The sequence below is a fragment of the Mandrillus leucophaeus genome, unplaced genomic scaffold (genome assembly GCF_000951045.1).
Source record: "Mandrillus leucophaeus isolate KB7577 unplaced genomic scaffold, Mleu.le_1.0 Scaffold11, whole genome shotgun sequence".
Taxonomy (NCBI): Eukaryota; Metazoa; Chordata; class Mammalia; order Primates; family Cercopithecidae; genus Mandrillus; species Mandrillus leucophaeus.
The window spans coordinates 2,148,651-2,156,304 of record NW_012099209.1 but is presented as its reverse complement, the minus strand read 5'-3'; the positions used below and the strand labels follow the sequence as shown (position 1 = coordinate 2,156,304).

Sequence of the window (7,654 nt, the reverse complement as noted above, 5' to 3'; positions counted from 1 at the left end):
TTTTTTTTTTTTTTTTTTTTTTTTTTTAGATGGAATCTCACGCTGTCGCCCAGGAGGCTGGAGTGCAGTGGCGCCATCTCGGCTCACTGCAACCCCGCCTCCTGGGTTCAAGCAATTCTTCTGCCTCAGCCTCCTGAGTAGCTGGGACTACAGGCACCCACCACCATGCATGTATGGCTAATTTTTGTATTTTTGCTAGGGACAGAGTTTCACCATGTTGGCCAGGCTGGTCTCAAACTCCTGACCTCAGGCAATCTGCCCACCTCGGCCTCCCAAAGTGCTGGGATTGCAGTCGTGAGTCACCGCGCCCAGCCATTCCTCCTTTTTTAAGATACATTCACACACCATACAATTCACCCTCTTAAAGTGTACAGTTGACACGCTTGCAATCCCAGCATTTTGAGAAGCCAAGGCGGGAGGATCACTTGAGCCCAAGAGATTGAGGCTGCGGTGAACCATAATTGTACCACTGCACTCCAGCCTGGGTGACAGAGTGAGACCCTGTCAAAAAAAAAAAAAAAAAAAAAGTACAATTCAGTGGTTTTTGTACAATCACAGGTTCTAGAACATTTTCATCTCCCCAAAAAGAAAACCTCGTTCCATAGTAGCCACTCCCCATTCCCCTCCCCTAGCCCCTGGCAGCCACTAATCTGCTTCCTGTCTCTATGGATTTGCCTGTTCTGGGCATTTCATATCAATGAAATCATACAATATGTGGCCTTTTTGTCTGTTCTTTTGTGAAAGAAACTCAGATGTTTTTGAAACCCATCCTCGTTATAGTGCGTGTCAGGGTTTCATTCTTTTTGATGGCTGAATAGCATTCCATTGTGTGGATGTGTCACTATTCATTTATCCACTCAGCCATCGATGGGCATTTGGGTGGTTTCCATTTTCTGGCTATTGTGGATAGTGGAGCTCTGAGCGTTTGTGTACAAATTTTGGCATAAACATCCGTTTTTAGTTTTCTCCGTATATATCTAGGAGTAGAATCACAGGGTCACATGGTAATTTTGTGTTTAACTTCTGGAGGATCTGCCAAACTTTTCCACACGTCAGCTGTACCATTTCACATTCCCTCCAGCAAGGCATGAGGGTTCAAATTTCTCCACATCCTCATCAACACACTTGCTATTTTCCTTTTTATTTTTTCTTTTTGAGACAGGATCTCGCTCTGTCACTCAGGCTGCAGTGCAGTGGCGTGATCTCGGATCACTGCAACCTCTGCCTCCCGGGTTCAAGTGATCATCCTCGTGCCTCAGCTTTCCAAGTAGCTGGGATTACAAGCTCTTGCCACCAAGCCTGGCTAATTTTTGTATGTTTAGTAGAGACGGAGTTTCACTATGTTGGCCAGGCTGTTCTGGAACTCCTGAGCTCAAGTAACCCGCCCACCTCAGCCTCCCAAAGTGTTGGGATTACAGGTGTGAGCCACTGAGCCCGGCCACCTTTTTCTTATCGTTCTCCTTCTCCTCCTTCTCCTTTTCCTCCTCCTTCTTCTTTTTTGATGATGTCTTGCTCTGTTGCCAAGGCTGGAGTGCAGTGGCGCTATCTTGGCTCACCACAATCTCCGCCTCCCAGATTCAAGAGATTCTCCTGCCTCAGCCTCCTGGGTAGCTGGGATTACAGGTGTTAGCCACCATGCCTGGCGAATTTTTGTATTTTTAGTAGAAACGAGGTTTCACCATGTTGGCCAGGCTGGTCTTGAACTCCTGACCTTGAGTGATCTGCCTGCTTCAGCCTTCCAAAGTGCTGGGATTACAGGTGTGAGCCACCGTCCCCGGCCTCTCTTAATAGTGGCCTTTGCAGAAGAAAAGTCTTACATTGCATGGAGTCGGGTTGATCTATTTTCCTTTGCTGGCTTGTGCTTTGGGTGCGCTACTTAAGTATCCTCCTGATCTTGATAAACTCCTCTTGCGGGCACCTCTCCCATCCTCCCCGCCCCCAGCCCCCACCTCTGGCCTGTCCCTCACCGCTCCTCCCCTCCTCCCCTCCCCACCTCCCGCCCCGGTTTGGGGCAGTGGCCTGTGGCTCCGTCCCCGAATCGGAGGCCTCCATCAATGTTTAATAACTGAGCGGACGGAACCTTGGCGGAGACGGAGACACCCCGCCCGGCACCATGAGCTACGAGTCCCCACGGGCCGTGCCGCGATCACGCAGGGCCCCGCTTTCCAGGTGGGGAAACTGAGGCACCGGAAGATTGAGATGGGGACGCGACGTGCCTGGTCCCAGCGGTCGGGGCCACGGCCGGGCTCCCTCCCCGAGTCCTCCCCACCTTCCCTGGCCTGGAGCTGCTCCTGGCTCCGGTCCCCGCCCTGGGCTGACCCTGCCAGCAGGAACTGCCTGCTCCCCCATGCGGTTCCTGCCGAAACCAAAATACCCAGGAAGAGGGGAAAAAAAAACACCCGCCAGGCGGGCCGGGGGTGGGGGAGGGGGAGAGGGGCGGGTTTCTCCTCCGGGTTGGAGACTGAAGGGGCCAGGGATCACACAGTCGACAAACGTCTCAAGGATCCAGCCGAGTCCTGGCTCTGCCTCCAACTAGTTGTGCAGCCAGGGCTTCTCTGAGCCTCAGTTTCCCCATCGGTGCAATGGGGTAGTTAAGCCCCCGGGGGGCCTATGAGAGGTGAGAGGGAGCTTGGTGAAGGAGGTGCCCAACCCTCCAAGATATCATCACCTTTAATAATATTAAACCTTATGTGCTGGGATCAGGAGCTCCAGCCAGGGGCTCCTCTGGCTGGGGAGGAGGGCCCTCTTCTCCCAGTGGCTGGTCCTGTACCCCTAACCTCTTTTTTTTTTTTTCCTTAACCAACTGAACAGCAGTGATCTTTATTTTATTTTATTATTATTTTGAGATGGAGTTTTGCTCTCCTTTCCCGGGCTGAAGTGCAATGGTGCAATCTCAGCTCACTGCAACCTCTACCTCCCGGGTTCAAGCGATTCTCCTGCCTCAGCCTCCCAAGTTGCTGTGATTACAGGTGCCCACCACCATTCCTGGCTAATTTTCATTTTGTTTTATTTTGAGATTCTGTCTCTGTCTGTCACCCAGGCTGGAGTGCAGCGGTGTGATCATAGTTCACTGCAGCCTCCTGGGCTCAAGCAATCCCCCTACCTCAGCCTCCCAAGTAGTGTGCCACCAAGCCCAGCTAATTTTTGAATTTTTTGTAGAAAGAGCACTCACTCTGCTGCTCAGGCTGGTCTCAAATTCCTGGCCTCAAGCAGTCCTCCCATCTCTGCCTCCCAAAGTGCTGGGATTACAAACATGAGACACTGTGCCCTGGCCCCACCCGCAGCTTCCTATTTCCTTCCTCCCTCCCTGTCTCTCCTTATCTCTCATGTCTTATCTTCCTGTCTTTCTCTGTCTCTATTTCTCTGTCTTGCCTTTTTTTTTTTTTTTTTTTGACAGAGTCTCTATTGCCCAGGCTGGAGTGCCATGGTGCGATCTCGGCTCACTGCAACCTCTGCCTCCCAGGTTAAAGTGATTCTCCTGCCTCAGCCTCCCAAGTAGCTGAGATTACAGGCGTGCACCACTCCACTATGCTAATTTTTGTATTTTTAGTAGATATGGTGTTTTACCACGTTGGTCAGGCTAATCTTGAACCCCTGGCCTCAGGTGATCCAACCTCCTCGGCCTCCCAAAGTGCTGGGATTACAGGAGTGAGCTACCATGCCTGGCTTGTTTTGCCTCTTTTTGTCTCTCTCCCTGTGCCTCTCTCTCTCTCTCTTTGTCTCTTGTCTCTCTCCTTGTCTCTTTCTATGCCATCTTTTTTTTTTCTTTTTCTTTTTGTAGAGATAAGGGTCTCATTATGTTGCCCAGGCTGATCTCTAATTCCTGGCCTCCAGCAATCCTTCCCCCTCAGCTTCCCAAAATATTTGTGTCATCTTTCTATCTTTGTCTATCTCATTTCTCATCTGTCTCCCTGTCTCTCTCTCTGTCTTTGTCTCATCTCTCTGTCTGACTTTTGTCTCTTTCTCTCTATCTCTGTCTCCCTGTCTCTCTTTCCCTGTTTCTGTGTCTCCCTTTCTCTCTTTCCCTGTTTCTCTGTGTCTCTGTCTGTGTCTCTGTCTCATCTCTCTCTGTCTCTGTTTCACCTGTCTCTGTCTCTCCCTGTCTATCTTTCTGTGCCTCTGTCTCTCACTGCCTCTGTCTCTCCTTGTTTCTCTGTTTCTTTGTCTCTTTTTTTTATTTTTGGAGACAGAGTCTCACTCTGTGGTCCAGGCTGGAGGGCAGTGGTGCAGTCTCTGCTCACTGCAACCTCTGTTTCCCAGTTCAAGTGATTCTCCTCCCTCAGCTTCCCGAGTAGCTGGGATTACCGGCCCCCCACCATCATGCCTGGCTAATTTTTGTATTTTTGTAGACATGGGGTTTCACCATGTTGGTCAGGCTGGTCTCGAACTCCTGACCTCAAGTGATCCACCTGCCTCGGCCTCCCAAAGTGTTGGGATTACAGGCGTGAGCCATTGTGCCCGGCCCCACTTCCATTTTTAGGTGGGGAAATAGGGCCTTGTTCCCGAAGAGTCTCGTGCAGGTGTCCCAGCCCCAGTGGCTTCACGGTCACCCTGGTCCAGCTGCTGGGCTCTGTGGCTCTCCGGCTATCCTGGGCCTCCCGTTCTAGGGGCCTGTCCCATACATGGTCAGCCCAGAAGGTTCCACCCCGACATACTGGACGGTGACACCCCCACCTCCCAGAGCTGGTTTTCCAGCAGGCAGTCTGGCGGGAAGCCCAGGCCACGTCCCCATGGTGTTGGCTGCTGCCTGATGCAAGCCAGGAATGGGGACCGGAGGTGACGTTTAGGGCGAGGCTTTGGGCTCAGGTTTTTTTTCTTTTCTTTTTTTGGTATATAAACTACTCATTTTTTTGAGACGGAGTCTTGCTCTGTCGCCCAGGCTGGAGTGCAGTGGCCAGATCTCAGCAACGTCTGCCTTCCGAGTTCAAGAGATTCTCCTGCCTCAGCCTCCAGAGTAGCTGGGTCTACAGGCGTGTGCCACCACGCCTGGCTAATTATTTGTATTTTTAGTAGAGACAGGGTTTCACCGTGTTAGCAGGATGGTCTCGATCTCCTGACCTCATGATCCGCCCGCCTCGGCCTCCCAAAGTGCTGGGATTACAGGCATGAGCCACCGTGCCCGGCCATAAACTACTAACTGACAAGGGCTACAACTTATTTCTTCTTAGACACACCCATGGTACGGGTACGGCCACGGCAGCCAGTGGTCTTGGCGTGCTGGCCTCAGACACGAAGGCCCCAAAAGTGGTGCAGCCCTCTGTGGGCCCGAATTTTCTTCAGTCGCTCCAGGTCTTCACGGAGCTTGTTGTCCAGACCATTGGCTAGGACCTGGCTATGTTTTCCATCCTTTATATCCTTCTGTCTGTTCAAGAGCCAGTCTGGGATCTTGTACTGCTGTGGATTCTGCATAGTGGTGATCACCCATTCCACGTCATCCTCCGTGAGTCTCCCGCCCTCTTGGTGAGGTCAATGTCTGCTTTGGTCAACACCACATGAGCGTATCTTCCATCCACACGCTTAAAGGCAGTGATAGCAAAGCCTATTTTCTGCCATCCATTGATGTTGGTGTTGAGTACTTGCAAAATATGCTGGAACTTTTCAGGGATCACTAGAGACACGGTGGCACGCTCTGGGGCTCCATGCCAGGCACCAGGCTCAGATTTGGGGTCTGGAAGCCCCACATTGCCCTCATCCTCTCTGGCTTTCGTCATGGGGGTGGGGGGCGTGAAGAGGAAGGGACCCAGGCCCTTGGCATGAGGTTCCCTTCTTCAGGAAGCCCCCCACCTCCTGGATCGCTGGGGACCCCCAGCCCTGGGTACCTCCCTCCAGCCTAGCCTTGACCCTATGGGAACCAGAATATCTCTCTCCAGCCTGGACCTTCCCAAGCTGGTGCCTCGAGCATCGCCCCAAATAAGGCAGGCACCTGGAGGTGGCCAGGAATGAATGAACATGAATGAGCAAATGAATCGTATATAATCTTACAAACTCAGAAACGTAAGGCCATACAAATAGAAATCTGGCCAAGGTTGGTGGCTCAAGGCTGTAAACCCAGAACTTTCGAAGGCCGAGGCTGTAGGATTGCTTGAGCCCAGGAGTTCAAGACTAGCCTGCGCAACATAGTGAGATCCTTTCTCTACAAAAAATTGAAAAAAATGTGGCTGGGCATGGTGGCAGGTGCCTGTAGTCCCAGCTACTCAGGGAGGCTGAGGTAGGAGGATCGCTTGAGTCCAGGAGCTTGAGACTGCCGTGAGCTATGATCATGCCAGTGCACTCCAGTCTGGGTGATATAGTGAGACCCTGTTTCTAGAAAATAAATAAATAAGTTTTGTTTGTTCGTTTGTTTGTGATGAAGTCTTGCTCTGTTGTCCAGGCTGGAGTGCAGTGGCAAGATCTCGGCTCACTGTAACCTCCACCTCCTGGGTTCAACCGATTTCTCCTGCCTCAGCCTCTATAGTAGCTGAGATCACAGGCATGCGCCACTACACCTGGCTAATTTTTGCATTTTTAGTAGAGACGAGGTTTCGCCATGTTGTCTAGACTGGTCTTGAACTCCTGACCTCAAATGATCTGCCCACCTCGGCCTCCCAAAGTACTGGGATTACAGGCATGAGCCACCGCGCCTGGACGATAAATAAGTATTTTTTTTAATTAAAAAAATGCCTAAACCTGGATTTTTAGCATGTTGCAGGGGGCTCCCACCCAAGTCGAAGTTCTCAGAAGCTGGGAACTGAATAATGCATCTCGGGGTGGAATGTTTGATGACCCCCAGCAGCGTGCCATCTCAAGAGCAGGGGTCTAGAGTCAAGGCTCGGGGTTCTAATCCTGCCTCTGCCGCTAGTCAACCTGGAAAACCACTTCGCCTATATGAGCCTCAGTTTCCCCATCTGTAAAACAGGGTTGGTACCCATGTCTTGGGGTTTGGGGGTTAGTAAATGAATCTGTGGGAAGCTGAGTCAGGCCTATCGGTGTCTGTAGGTGGAAGAGCCTCTTCCCTCTGACAGGGAGGGGAACTATAGAGATAAAATCAAAGACAGGCCGGGTGCGGTGGCTCACGCCTGTAATCCCAGCACTTTGGGAGGCCAAGACAGGCAGATCACTTGAGGTCAGGGGTTCAAGATCAGCCTGGCCAACGTGGCGAAACCCCGTCTCCACTAAAAATACAAAAATTAACTGGGCATGCTGGTGCGCATCTGTAATTCCAGCTACTCTGGAGGCTGAGGCAGTAGAATTGCTTGAACATGGGAGGTGGAGGTTGCAGTGAGCCGGGATCGTGCCACTGTGCCTCACCCTGGGTGACAGAGTGAGATTCTGTCTCAAAAAAAAAAAGGAAAAACAGAGAGATGGAAGGTCAGGTTGCATCAGGCAGAAGCTGGCAACCCCTGTGACTCAGGGAGGTGCGGGGGCTCCCTCCTGGTCCCTGGCTACCTCTGAGCGTCCCACCGGTTTCTTCCAGTTTTTCCTTTACTGAGATCCCTCTGCCCCCAGAGTCTCAGTCTCCTCCCTTCTGAGATGGGCTCACGCTGGCGCCCCTGAATCTTCTTCTTCCACTCATCCACCATCAAAATTGCTCCCACATCCGATTCCTTCTCATGAAGGTCCTTCTCCCTGGTCCAGACTATCCTTGCGTCTTAGGACCAGCACAGGTACCCCTCTG

The 7,654-nt window shown here is 51.7% G+C and overlaps 1 pseudogene; it reads right to left on the bottom strand.

Annotated features, from left to right (window-relative positions):
• Window positions 1–5,154: 5,154 nt before the first annotated feature.
• Window positions 5,155–5,711, bottom strand: LOC105547577 (annotated as a pseudogene).
• Window positions 5,712–7,654: the final 1,943 nt, after the last annotated feature.